Source organism: Mandrillus leucophaeus, unplaced genomic scaffold (genome assembly GCF_000951045.1).
Source record: "Mandrillus leucophaeus isolate KB7577 unplaced genomic scaffold, Mleu.le_1.0 Scaffold354, whole genome shotgun sequence".
In the NCBI taxonomy this organism is placed as follows: Eukaryota; Metazoa; Chordata; class Mammalia; order Primates; family Cercopithecidae; genus Mandrillus; species Mandrillus leucophaeus.
The window spans coordinates 2,082,263-2,097,207 of NW_012103743.1; the positions used below are offsets into that span (position 1 = coordinate 2,082,263).

The 14,945-nt window shown below is 36.1% G+C and overlaps 1 protein-coding gene across 1 annotated transcript in view; it reads left to right on the top strand.

Moving 5' to 3' along the window:
* The window catches only part of MEGF9 (multiple EGF-like-domains 9), a 116,045-nt gene that overhangs the window by 46,366 nt on the left and 54,734 nt on the right, over positions 1 to 14,945 (top strand). The window lies entirely within an intron of this gene.

Sequence of the window (14,945 nt, forward strand, 5' to 3'; positions counted from 1 at the left end):
AAAAAAAGAAAAGAAAAGAAAGGAAAGGAAACTGCTGGCCGGTGTGGTGGTCACACCTGTAATCCTAGCACTTTGAGAGGCTGAGGAGGGAGGATCACTTGAGGCCAGGAGTTTGAGACCAGCCTGGCCAACATAGCAACACCCTGTCTCTGCACAAAATTTAAAAATTAGCCAAGCATGATGGTGTGTGCTTGTAACCCTAGTTTCTTTGGAGGCTGAGGCAGGAGGGTCTCTTGAGCTCAGGTGTTTGAGGTTACAGTGAGCTATGGCCATGCCACTGCACTCCAGCCTAGGTGACAAATTGAGAACCTGTCTCTTAAAAAAAAAAGAGAGAGAGAAGAAAAATAGAAACTGTCAAATTATTTTTCAAGCATTCCCATCAACAGTGTACTGGAGTTCTACTTCCTCAGCATTGTGGTATTTGGTATTGACAGTTTTTTGAAATTTGCCATTTTTTAAGATGTGTAGTAGTATGTCATTCTGGTTTTAATTTGTATTTTCCTAATGAAAGATAGTGGGTACCTTTTCAAGTGCTTATTTGTTGTACGTATATCTTCTTTGGTAAAGTTTCTAGATCTTTTCTCCATTTTTAAATTGCATTATTTCCTTATTGTTGAGTTTTGAGAGTTCTTCGTATATTCTTGATGCAAGTGCTTTGACAGAAATGTGATTTGTAAGTATTTTCTCCCAGTCTATGGCTGTGTTTTAGTTTTGTTAGCAGTCTTTTGAAGAACAAAGTATTTCATTTTAGTAAAGTCCAACTTATACATTTTTCTTTTATGGATTTTACTTTTGGTATTTTATTTGTAAGCTATTTGCCTAATGCAAGGTCAATCATATTTTCTCCTGTGTTTTCTTCTAGAAGTGTTATAGTTTTACATTTTACATTTAGGGCTATGATCCATGTTGAGTTAATTTTTATATAAGGTGTGAGTTAATGTCGAGTTTTAATCTTTTGTTTATGGATGTCCAACTGTACCAACACCATTTATTTGAAAAAAAAAAAAAAAAGCGTCCTTTCTCCATTGAATTGCCTTTTCATCTTGTCAAAAATTAAATTAGATATTTCTGAGGGTTTACTTCTGGGCTCTCTATTCCATTGGCCTTTGTGTCGGTTTTTTTCTTTTTTCTTTTTACCAATAACACCATGTCTTGATTACCATAGCTTTATAGTAAGTCTTGAAATCAATTATTGTGAGTCCTCCAGCTTTGTTATTTGGCTATTGAGGTTTCTTTGCTTTTTCATATATATTTTAGAATCAATTTGTTAATATCTACAAAAAAATCCTTCTGGGATTTTGGTTGGGATTTATTAAATCTATAGATCTAATTGTTTACGTTATGTCTCTCCATATTTTTAGGTCTTTTTGTTTCTTTTATCATGTTTCATAGTTTTTAGCATAAAGGTCATACGCGTTAATTTTGTATGTAAGTATTTCATATTTTTGGAGCTAGTCAAGTGGTATTAAAATTTTAAAAATTCCATCTCTTCATTCATAACACATAGAAATACAGTTGATTTTTGTTTGTTAATTTTGTGTCTTGCAACCTTATTTTTTATTTTTTTGAGACGGAGTTTCGCTCTTCTTGCCCAGGCTGGAGTGCAATGGTGCGATCTCGGTTCACCGCAACATCTGCCTCCTGGGTTCAAGCGATTCTCCTGCCTCAGTCTCCCGAGTAGCTGGGATTACAGGCCTGCACCACCATGCCTGACTAATTTTGTATTTTTAGTAGCGATAGGGTTTCTCCATGTTGGTCAGGCTGGTCTCGAACTCCTGACCTTAGGTGATCTGCCCACCTTGGCCTCCCAAAGTGCTGGGATTACAGGCGTGAGCCACCAGGCCCAGCCCTTGCAAGCTTATTAATGTCATTTATTAGTTCTAGGAATTTTTGTAATAGATTAAACTTTTTTTCTGCATAAATGTTCATGTTATCTGTGAATAGAGACAGTATTTATTTATTTATGTATTTATTGAGACAGGGTCTCATTCTGTTATACAGGCTGGCATAGAGTGGTATGATCGTGGCTCACTACTGCCTTGACCTCGTGGGCTCAAGTGATCCTTCCATCTCAGCCCCAGGAATAGCTGAGACTACAGGCATTCCTGGCCACCCTTCCTGGCTTTTATTTATTTATTTATTTATTTTTCTGTAGAGATGGGGTCTCACTATGTTGCCTAGACTGGTCTTGAAATCCTGAGTTCATGTAATCCTCCCACCTTGGCCTCCCAAAGTACTGGGATTTTATACATATTGAGCTACTACTGCGGCCCAGTTTTGTTTTTTTTTTTTGATCTGAAGACCATTTCTTTCTTTTCCTTGCTTTATTCCACTGTCTAGGACTTCTAATATGATTTTGAACAGGAGTGGCAAGAGGGGACATTCTTGCCTTGTTCCTGATCTTGGGAGAAAGTAATTAGTCTCTCACTATGAAGTATAATGTTAAATGTTGTTTCTCCATAGATACCCTTTATTAGGCTGAGAAAGTTTCCTTCTATTCGTAGTTTTCTGGGCACTTCTCCTATGAATGGATGTTAATTTTTTTAAATCTTTTTTTGCATCAGTTGAGATGAGATGGCATTTTTCTTTAGCCTGCTAACAGGATGGATTGCGCTGATTAATTTTCAAGTGTTGAACCAGTATTTCTGGAATAAATCTCATTTAATCTTTTTATATATTGCAGGGTTCAATTTGTTTTTTATATATTACTGGTTATTTTGTTGAGAGGTTTTTGATCCAAGATGTTCACAAGGAATATTGTTCTGTAGTTTTCTTGTAATGTTTTTATCTGGTTTTGGTATCAAAATAATGCTGTCCATATAGAATTAATTGGAAAGGATTCCTACCTCTTCTATTATCTGGAAGACGTCTTATAGAATTGATGTTACTTCTTATTAAAATACTTAGTAGTATTCTCCAGTGATGCCATATGGGCCTGGAAATTTCTCTTTTGGAAGGTTTTAAACTATAAATTTGATTTCTTTAATAGGTATAGGACCATTTAGGTAATCTGAATTAGGTTTTGATAGCTTGGTTTCCAAGAGATTGGTCCATTTCATCAAAGTTGTTGAATTTATATGTATAGAGTTGTGCATAATATTCCCCGTAGTAATATCATTCTTGATATTAGTGTCTGAAAACAATAACAATGATTTATTTCTCATTCTGATTATTCTTCTCCTGGTCTCTCTTGGGCTTACCCTGGCTGTATTGGTAGATTGGCTACAGCTGGAGGATCTAAAATGGCCTCACCCATATGTTTGGGGCCTTGATGGGGATGACTGGAGTAGCTGAGACTTGTCTCTCTCCATGGATTCATTGGGAACCATAATGATCTGTCTGCCATGTGGAAGTGGAAGCATAAGGAGAGGACTTGATCATAGTAAAATCCTCAATAAGTGCTCATGGATTTATCCAATGACATGGAGACCAAAGAAAGAGTTTCAAAATGGAAGGGGTATCAGTATGTCAAATGCTGCAAAATGGTTAAGCAGAATATGGCCTGAGAAGGCTATTGTTTTGTTTTGGGTTAGTAACTTTTGAGAGAGCATTTTTAGTAGAGTTTAGAAAAGATTGCAGAGCATTAAGAAGAAAACATGTGGTGAAGAAAAGGAGGCAGTCTGTATTTTTGTCTGAGAAATTTTATTTAGAAAATAAATGCTAGTTAAATGGAACAGGAGACTGAACAGAGAATCGTGAGAGACCCAATGCATATTTGAAGGCGAATTCTGTAAAAAGTGAAAGCTTGAAAAGGCTGAAGGAGGGGGACAATGGGAGTGGGCAGAGTAGAGTCCTGGAAAGAGCTTTGGGAGAGGATGTGATAAAGAGTGCAGTTGGAGGGATTGTTTGGTCTTGGAAGGAGCTGTCTAGCCTGAAACTGGAGAGAAGGTTAGGTTGGTGGGAAAAAGGAGGAAGAGAGAAAAAGAAGGTCTCAGTTTCCATGAAGTTGCACCCATTTGCTGGTTGTATAGTGGGATGGAAGACTTAAAGAGAAGCTTGGAATAGCCAATGCCGGCAATGGATATGTGGAAACAATAAGATAAATCTAAGGATTTAGAAGCAGTTCTAGGGACTTAGTGAAAGTAAAACCTTTAACAGGCCAGGTCTTTATATTGTAACTGTCTCTAACAGTGCTCTAGGAACACGGTAGAGGATACATAGTGGAAGGTACAAAGAACTTTTAGAGGCCGGGCATGGTAGCTTATGCCTGTAATCCCAGCACTTTGGGAGGCTGAGGTGGGCAGATTATTTGAGGTCAGGAGTTTGAGACCAGCCTGACCAACCTGGTGAAACCCCTTCTCTACATAAAAACACAAAAATTAGCCGGGCATGGTGGCGTTTGCCTGTAGTCCCAGCTACTCGGGAGGCTGAGACAGGAGAATCGCTTGAATCCGGGAGGCAGAGGTTGCAGTGAGCTGAGAGTGTGCCGTGGCACTCTAGCCTGGGTGACAGAGATTCCGTCTCAAAAAATAAAAGAACTTTTGGAGAATAAGGGTGTTTAGAATGCTAATGAGGAAAGTATTTGAGTACATAATCCTGTATAGTAAATATTTTTCTATAGTCTAGACTAGACTTCTCTCTTCTACCTTTTTTATGACTTCAGGAAATTTGTTGAATTATTCTAATTCTGGATTAAAAGAAAGTCCCTTCTGCCAGAACATTGTAGAATGCTGTAGTTTAACCAACTCTAATTCCTAATCTTCCCCAATCCCTTATTTTAGAGCATTTATTGTCATATCTTGTTTCTGATATATATTTCTGAGAGTATTTTCTACATTTCAAGAAAAGTGGGACATCTGGGGAGATAAAACAGTAAATATCCTATTCTGGTACTGTCACATTTTTATCTCACTTCATCCTCAAATAACCATATTAAATATATTTGCTGTCATTTTGCCTCATGTATTTTGAGACTATGGTATTAGATACACATCTAATTTAGAACTACATATTTTTAATGAATTGTACATTTTTTTATATAGTGACCAGACCTCTTGTCCCCTTATATTGCTTTTTTTTTTCGCTTAAACATCTATTTTGTCTTACATTAATTAATATAGCTATCTATACTAGTTTTCTTTTTTCTTTTTTTTTTTTTTTTGAGACGGAGTCTCGCTCTGTCGCCCAGGCTGGAGTGCAGTGGCCGGATCTCAGCTCACTGCAAGCTCCGCCTCCCGGGTTTACGCCATTCTCCTGCCTCAGCCTCCCGAGTAGCTGGGACTACAGACGCCCACCACCTCGCCTGGCTAGTTTTTTGTATTTTTTAGTAGAGACGGGGTTTCACCGTGTTAGCCAGGATGGAATACTAGTTTTCTTTTAGTTAATATTTACCTGCTTCATCTTTTTCCTTTCAGTTACTTTTAACCTTAATGTATAATTCTGTTTTATGTCTTTTGTAATGTGTTTGTAGCTGGATTTTGTGGGTTTCATTGAATCTTGAAGATCTTTGTCTTTTAAATTGACCAGCTCTAATTTTAATTTATAAAATGGAATCTGATTTGAACTGACATTTATAGCTATTTATTGATCACTACTGTGCTAAACCACTATGAGAAATGTAGAGATATGAGAAAATTTGCCACCACTGAGCAATTTAAAACCTATGATTTTCCCTTAAAACATAGTATATACATTCAAAATTTTCAAAGGAAATTGCCTTCTGATTTACTTATTCAGATTATTAGATACACCAGTGGCTCAATTAAACAAAAGTTTTTGTAAACTAAAAACAATATACGTGGACATATATAATTTGACCTTTAATTGTTTTTCATGATAGATGAAAAGAATTAGCCACAGTTTGTACATTGAGACACTGAATCTCAGAGCAGTTAGATTCACTAACTGTCCTAGAGCTGGTTAATTAGCAGCAAAGTTTGATTTTAAGGTGTTCTGGGTCTGTCTGATTGTTTGGCTTCTCAGAGTGAAAAGACATGGACTTTGGAGTTACTCATTTTGGGCTTTAGTCTCTTCTTCTGTACTGATTAGTTCTGTGATTTGTTTCATCTATCTGAGACTCAGATTCCTCGCTTAAGGTACCTGCATCACAGGATTATGGTGAACACTAAAGGAGGCCATTTGTGTCCAGTTTCTAGTGTGATATCTGATATATGTGTAGGATATGCTTAATAGCTGGTAATATCATCATTGTTATTAGAAGTAAAAACTAGCCTTTACAGCCTTTTCCAGAACTTGTCATCTTGTCTCATTAATTAGATGAATTATCTCTGAATTGTGGAAAACTGGCAGTGAGCCAGGGACAAGCACCAACAACATGATTTTAAAATGTGAGACAGAAAATTTTCTACAAAACCTGGATTATGTTGCCCCATTTATTTCATATGTCTACCATGAAGTTGAAGAAATGTTTTGCTCTAGTAAATTGTGACTGGGAATTTTAATTGATACATTTTTATTTTCAAATAAAGCTTAAAACTTTTCTTTAAAAGTAGTGACTTTAATACTACACATCTCTACAAAGTCTAGTTTAACTAAAGAAATTCATCAGCTTTAATATTAAGTTTCCCAAGTTTTCGAAGATTGGTGGCAATACCTTGGCAATAGTCAAATGTAATTTGAGTATTAATGTTACTCTAGAGTAAGACTCTCAAAACAAAAATTCTTGTGTTGATAATTCCTTTTCCCTAGAATGAGGCTTTTCTGAGATTCCTTTTCTTCAAACCTAAAACATAAACTATGGTCCTAATAAAAAGTACATTTTGAAATACACCATATACTTAGGAAATCAGGCCTGTAGTCAAGATAATATAGTTTTGTTGGTTTTGTTTGTTTGTTTGTTTGTTTTGAGACAGGGTTTCGCTCTGTAATCCAGGCTGAAGTGCAGTGGCACGATCTCATCTCACTGCCAACCTCCGCCTCCCGGGTTCAAGCGATTCTCCTGCCTCAGCCTCCGGAGTAGGTGGGATTACAGGCACATGCCACCATGCCTGACTAATTTTTGTATTTTAGTAGAGATGGGGTTTTGCCATGTTGGCCAGGCTGGGCTTGAACTCCTGACCTTCAGTGACCTGCCCACCTTGGCCTCCCAAAGTGCTGGGATTACAGGTGTGAGCCACCGCACCTGGCCAGTTTGTTGGATTTTTTTAAAGAATCATTTGATGTACATGCAGAGGTTTGAGTTGTGTATTCCTACTCTTGATTTTGACAATATTTTTCCTTTTCTTTTCAATTCGAAAATCAGGAATGATGTAATTTTTGTGGATCCAATCCTAGGCTTGTGAAAATGGGTAACGTTCTTTGTTGAATAGATTAGATAGATTGAAAGTTATATTTACATGCATTTTCCTGGTCTTTGTTTAAACAGAGTAGGGTTTTTAATGATGAATCTCAAAAGGAAACAAACAATTGCGTATGAAAAAAGGATGGTAATCCTATACATCTGTATCTTTCATTTTTTTCCTCTTGTCTCTCATTGTACATGGGAACAGTTGCAGCCTAAGACTTAAGTTGGAGCCAAAGGGAAAAGAAAAGATTGTACTCCTTTTAGTGAAATAGCATTTTAAATACTAAAATGTTCCGCAACTCCTTATGCAATAATCAGCTGGAGCATTAATAACTTCCTGCTATCTTAAATGTAACAGTCACTTTGAGAAAGCCTCAATCATTAGTTGGATCCCCTGTGGACGCTGGTGCCACAGTTCAGTTGAAATAGTTGCTTGTGGGACACCAAGGCATCCTTCCAGCAACATTTTAAAAATTGAATCTAGTAAAACTTCATTGCTTAAAAAAATTTTTTTGCATATTTTAAAATTTATATCCAATGAAATTTACTCATTTGATGTGCAGTAGTTCTATTAGTTTTGATATGTGCATAATCAAGATGCAAAATGGTTTTATTACCCCCTCAAAATTCCCCTGTATTGCTCCTTTGTAGTCAGCCCTTCCCTTCTGCCCCCACCTCTTGGCAAATCCCTGATCTGTTCTCTGCCCCTGGCTCCTTTCATTTAGCATAATGCATTTAAGATTCATCCATGTTCTTGGATGTCAGTGGTTTATTCCTTTTTATTGTTGAATGGCATTCCATTATGAGAATGTACCATACTGTATCCATTCACTAGTTGAAGGACATTTGGTTGATTTCCAGGTTTTGGTGATTATTAATATCACTTATAAATATTTCTGTACAAGTTTTTATGTGACTATAACTTTTCATTTCCCTCAGATACATACCTAGGAGTGGAATTGCTGGGTCATATAGTAAAGGTATATTTAACTTTATAAGAAACTGTCAAACTGTTTTCCAGTGTCTCTACTATTTTGTACTTACACCAGTAATTTTTGAAAGTCCTGCATGCTTGCCAGGAATTAGTATTGTCAAATTTTTTTTGTTTGTGTACTTTAGCTATTCAAATAGATGGATACTCATTGCCTTTCAAAGTACAGTTTTGCTTTTTGACTTCCATTGAGTGGATGTTCCTATAATGTTTGCATTGTGTGTGCTGAGAATAGAACTATTTCCATCTACTTTTGCAAGTCAGACTGTAGTTCCAACTGTCTAAAATGATGATATATCTTTGGGACTTAGAACTTGAATGGCCAGTGCTCTGATAAATATTGTAAGTTTAGGAATAGCTTAATACAGGTTTTTTGTATTCTTAATAGATAACAGTATTTGAAGATATTAAAAAGCAAGAGTGTACTACCTAAAGCAATTTATAGATTTAATGCAATCCCTATCAAAATATCAGTGATATTCTTCACAGAAATTTAAAAAAAAAACAACCCTGAAATTCATATGGAATCACAGAAGACAAAGCAATCCTGAGCAAAAAGAATAAAGCTGGAGGCATCACACTACCTGACTTCAAAATATACTACAAAACTATGGTAACCAAAACAACATGGCATAGGTATGAAAACAGACACATAAGTCAGTGGAACAGAACAGAGAATCCAGAAATAAATCCATGTATTTACAGCCAACTGATTTTCAATAAAGGTGCCCAGAACATACATTGGGGGAAAGGATATATTCTTCAATAAATCATGCTGGGGAAACTGGATATCTATATGCAGAAGAATAAAACTAGACCTCCCATCTTTCATCTTATACAAAAATTAACTCAAAATGGATTAAAGACTTAAAAGTAAGATCTGAAACTATAAAACTACTAGAAGAAAACACAGGGGAAATGCTTTAGAATATTGGTCCTACACAGCCATGAAAAAGAATGAAATCCTGCTATTTATGGAAACATGAATGAAGCTGGAGGTTATTATGTTAAGTAAAATAAGGCACAGAAAGTTAAATACTGCATGTTCTTACTCATATGTGGGAGATTAAAAAAATCGAGCTCATGAAAGTAAAGAGTAGAATTGGAGCCGGGCGCGGTGGCTCATGCCTGTAATCCCAGCACTTTGGGAGTCTGAGGCGGGCGGATCACGAGGTCAGGAGTTCAAGACCAGCTTGACCAACATGGTGAAACCCCGTCTCTACTAAAAATACAAAAATTAGCCGAGTGTGGTGGTGTGCGCCTGTAATCCCAGCTACTCAGAAGGTGAGGCAGGAGAATTGCTTGAACTCGGGAGGCAGAGGTTGCAGTGAGCCGAGATTGCACCACCACACTCTAGCCTAGGCTGCAGAGTGAGGCTCCGTTTCAAAAAAAAAAAAAAAGAGTAGAATTGGAGGTATTAGAAGCCATGAAGGGTAGGTGAGAAGGAAGGATGGGAAGAGATTGGTTAATGGATACAAAATTATAGCTGTATAGTACTAAATGAGTACTGGTGTTCTGTAGCACAATAGGGTAAATAAATATAGTTAACTGTAATTTACTCTATATTTTCAAAAAGCTAGAAGAGAGAATTTTGAATGTTCATAGTACAATGAAATGATCAACGTTTGAGGTAATGGATATGCTATTTAGTCTGATCATTACACATTGTATGCATGTATTGAAATATCACTCTGTATTGCATAAATAGGTATTATTATTACACGTCAGCTAACAATAAAAGGGGTGAAATTGTTGTTCAATGAATGAAAAGGAGTCAGAAATTGAGTTTTGCAAAGGTGTTTATGCAGTTTTGCAAAAGGCTGTAAATTGAATTTCAGGCTGTCTTCCTGAACCAGATTCCTGTGAGTGCTCTGTATTAGTTATAGCCACTAGTAGTCTTCTAGTATCTATGCTTAAATGCAATAATTTTGTAATCATTTTAGTTTACCAACAGTATTGTTGTCAGGGTAACATTTATTTGTTTAGGAGATTTCCATCATGACTGAGGACATAATTTTTAAATTTTGTTATGCAAATTTTTCATTTACTGTTTTTATGGATTTTTGTCTGCAAAGGTTTAATACACAATTGTACCAAACTGCTTGAGCATTACAGTTAATTCTAGCACTTAGAAATGACTTCAAAAAGAGACACAGAGAGGACACATTCATTAGGACATACAATCACAATTAGTATTTTTCAAAAACTCCCATCATAAATGCAAACAAGCTGAATACCAGAACACACCAAATATTCTCTGTGAGATGGTTAAAAGTTGGATGAAGAGAGAGCCTACAAGGTTTATGAAAGGCCTAGAAAAGGTCTTCAGTATGTTCAAGTAGATAATCTTTTACCAGGGCAAATGTTTGTGCACAAAGGGCAGGGCAGGTGGAGGTAGGTGGCAAGGGAACTTATGGGATTTGTAAACAAAATACTCTCATTTTTTTAGGGCTAAAAAACTTCAACTCTTGGCTTTTTGAATGTTTGAAAAAGTGCAGAATTTGATTTTCTCTGGGACTTTATTTGTCTATTTTCAAATACTTAAAGCAGTTTGGCAAAGAGTTTAGTTTCTTATTCTTCTTCAGGGTGAAAATCACTATATTTTATTGTTCTTCAGAAGCCAGACAACAAAAGGAAAAAATGTTGCCAAGATTTTGCTCTCTCTGAGAACATTTACATTACCCTTCTCTAATCATTTCTCTATAGAGTTTTCCAAAGAATTAAAGGGCTGAAAGGAAGCCTGCTACTCACATGACAGAGTTTATTCCGTATTTACTTTTAGGCAATTGAATGAGCTGTTCGGCATCTTATTCATACTTGTCTGTAATTAGCTTTTGGTGTCCTCTTCATATTGTTTCATTCCCATTAACATCCACACTGGTGACTTTCCATTAATCATGTTGCAGACTCCTTTGTGCTGTTCTGATGTCTAAGATTCTAACTCATTAAAAAGTCAGCACTTCCTCTTGTCTTTGGTCCTTCTCATTGCTTCTATCAATTGAAACTTCCTTCTTTTTCATATTGCCACATTTTTACTAAGGGGACTGCATTATTTCTGCATTAACTCCTGTCTGGTTCCGCACAAATGTCTAGACCTGTGAAGGGTCTGAGATTTTACTTTACTTACAAGCTAACAAATTATCCTGGCACAATTTAATGAATACCCGGAGTGTTTTACATTTATTACTGTTGCTTATACTATTCATTTAACTTGCGTCATTTCATTTAAGGTCAGTCACTGGGACGGGCCTTAAATTCTGAGTTACAAACAGAAAAGATGCCCATGCTCCCTGGCACTTGGTTTACTTTGTATTCTCTTCTTTTCCTTTTGTTATTTTGGGGAGAAGTATTAACATGATAGTGCCTTTTTGTCTTGATGTGTCAGCCCCCTTCTTATCCCTGGGGTGGTCTCTCTTGCTGAAACATTTGCCATTCACGCTGCTACTGTTAAATTGATTAGTACCAAGGATGTATAATAAATAAATGCTCATTTTTCATCTTCTCTGAAGCCGCATCCTAAATCCTTGTTTTTACCACTGTGTATTTTAAGGCACGCATATTGTTAATGAGTGGAGCCTAGTATAAGTAGAATATCATCTTATTCTCTACCTAGATGAGCCATAACATGCATTTCTGCGTAATAGGAAACTAATTCTGTTTCCCAGACATTATTCAAAGCTGCTATGGTACTAAACCCATTGTCAGGCTTTTAGATCTTATCCTCAGGGTATAACGAAGCTATAGCCTGTGAATCTAACATCCGAATTGCATTTATTATTTTATCTGATAACACTTTCTACTTTTTTTCCAGCTGTTGTATTAATTATTGCAATACTCCAGACCACTTCCAGCTTAAGTATTGGCACTGAGTGGTATAGCTACTATTATGCCCTGTTTACAGGAGAAAAAAATGAAGGCACACAGAGCTTAATTAACTTGCCTAAGGGTATAAAGTTAGTGAGAGAGCAGGATTTAATCTTAGCCATCTACCTCTACAATCTGTGCTCATAACTCTTTGCTTTACTGCCTCTTCAAATTATTGTTATTTGAGAGGTTTAGGTAGTAGGTGTTGTTACAGATTTATAATAGGGGCAGTACAGTTAGAGTTTATGGAGAAGTGAGTTTCAGCTGATTCTTAAAATAGGGAATAAGTTTGACTATGTGAAAAAGAGCACTCTAAGATGCACAGAATAAGCAAAGGTTCAGAGACAGGACTAACCAGAGTATGTTCAGGGAATAATGAAGATATTAGACTGACTATAGAAATAATAAATAACCAGTGAACTTGGTTAGTATTGAAAGTTTATCCATTAGAACTTAACTGGAAAAAATATTGAGTGTTTATATCTGAGTTCTTAAATTCAATTGGATTCTTTAGAAAATGCTGCTAATCTTACTCATTGGGAACATTGACTCAGTTTTCAGATGGAAATACATTAGTAAGGAAATAATGAAATAAAATTCATAGTCTTTATTATAGAAAAATTTTTTTTAGTATTTTCATTTTTTCTTGAGCTAGTTCTACTGACATCAACATACTTTAATTACTTTAACTTGTAATAAAATAGGTCCAGCAGGAGGAGTTGAATGTAAGTTGAATTTCTGCCCGATTTCAGAAGAAAAATGTTATTTTAAGTGTTCTGGTCGTTTCTGGTGGAGTGAAGGTCCTGTCATGAAGTTGTCATTGGCAGGTTTACAGACCACTGAACGTGGCTTTGTTAGTTACAAAAACCACAACACACCTACACAGAAAGTAAATATCATGTGAAAACATGTAACTCTGTCAAAGAAATGTCATGTTTATGTAGCCTAGTGAAAATAAGAAATGGGAAGTAATGGGAAGCTCATTCCTTTCCTAAGCTTGAGGCTGAAGAAATCTGAATTTTCCTTTGGGTTTTGTGCACCACTCAAGTTTGAAATACACGTAAAATAAACAAATAAGTTGCCAATATTTATTTATTTACTTTAGTTATTTTTTTTGAGACAGGTCTTACTTTGTCACCCAGGTGGGGGTGCAGTGGCGAGATCTTGGTTCACTGTAACCTCAGCCTTCCAGGCTCAAGCGATCCTCCCACCTCAGCCTCCTGAGTAGCCAGGACTACAGGCGCATGCCAGGATGCTCGGCTAATTTTTATACTTTTTTTTTTTTTTTTGTAGAGATGGAATTTCACCATGTTGCCCAGGCTGGTCTCAAACTCCTGAGCTCAAGTGATCTGCCCACCTCGGCCTCCCAAAGTGCTAGGATTACACACATGAGCCACTGCGCCTGGCCTATTTATTCGTTATTTGTTATCTTTACAAACTAGAAGAGCTGTGAAGAGCAGGGAAAAAGTGACACCAAAGTTTAGGAATTGCAGAAGTGTGGGAGGTATACAGTTGGCCAAGTGGGAATTTCTTTGAGGAATCTTTTGTTTTTACTTGTGTGGATAAATAAGCTGCTTGTGATTACATAAAGAATTTTGAAGCTTAATTTCCTTTTCTAGAATGGAGAAGCAAACCCCTTTATAACTCTCTATTTGAGACTCTGGATTTGTAGTTGTCTAGTAGCTTTTTGAAGTAATCAAAAATAATATCAAAGATTATTTTTTCCAAGCTAAACTGTATCGGTACAGTGCCATTTTATATAGTGCCTTACCTATTTAGAACTGTAATTTGTACCATAGATTTCTCAGGACCCTTTAAGGGTAGCATCATGGCTATTTTGGAATGGGACCTATTCCTAGGATATATATATTAATACAAAGTCCTCAGTTAATACTGTGTCAAGCTATGTTGAAAACACTTTCCTTTTGATAAAATGAATAGAGGCAGTAGCAAAAAACAAATCCTAACTGACCTTTAAATGAGTCTTTGCACTAGAAGTCTAAAACTAAGGGCTTCTCAATATTTTTATCCAAAGAACCATCTGACAGGGATACGGTGGGAAGGAAGTGGGGATGGTTAATGGGTACCAAAAAAATAGAAAGAATGAATAAGACCTAGTATTTGATAACACAACAGAGTGACTGTGGTCAATAATTTAGTAATTTATGGACAATAATTTGATTGTACATGTTAAAATAACTAAAGGAGTAGAATTGGATTGTTTGTAACACAAGGATAAATGCTTAAGGTGATGGATACCCCATTTACCCTGATGTGATTATTACACACTGCATGCGTGTCAGAATATCTCAGGTACCCCATAAATATACACACCTTATACTCCTGTATACTCACAAAAATTAAAAATTAAAATATTTCTTTTGAAAAGTGAAAAAAGTGAAACAAACAAGCAAATAACAAAGAACCGTTTGAAATATACTTAAAAGAAATGTTTATTTTCCAAATATTTTAATTTGGGAAAGACATTCAAATTGGGATTGGTTTTAACTCCCAGATCAGGATGAACCTGTAAACTTTCTCTTCTGGTTTTATTGTTCATCATTTCCTTACTTTAAAGTTTCTATTCTTCATTAATTTCTTCCTGGGCAGAACACATTAACTTATGATTCTAGCTATGGCACAATCTAATATGACCTTGAATAAGGTTACCAAAGTTAATCATCTGAGCCTTAGGCTTTTGCTGCTATACAATGGGATTATTTATTATTTAACATGTTGTCATTTCCAACATGTGCCCTTAGTGCCGTGTAGATAAGCCTGCCTTTGGTGGCCTCTAATTCAGAAAAACATAATACACACACACACACACACACACACACACACACA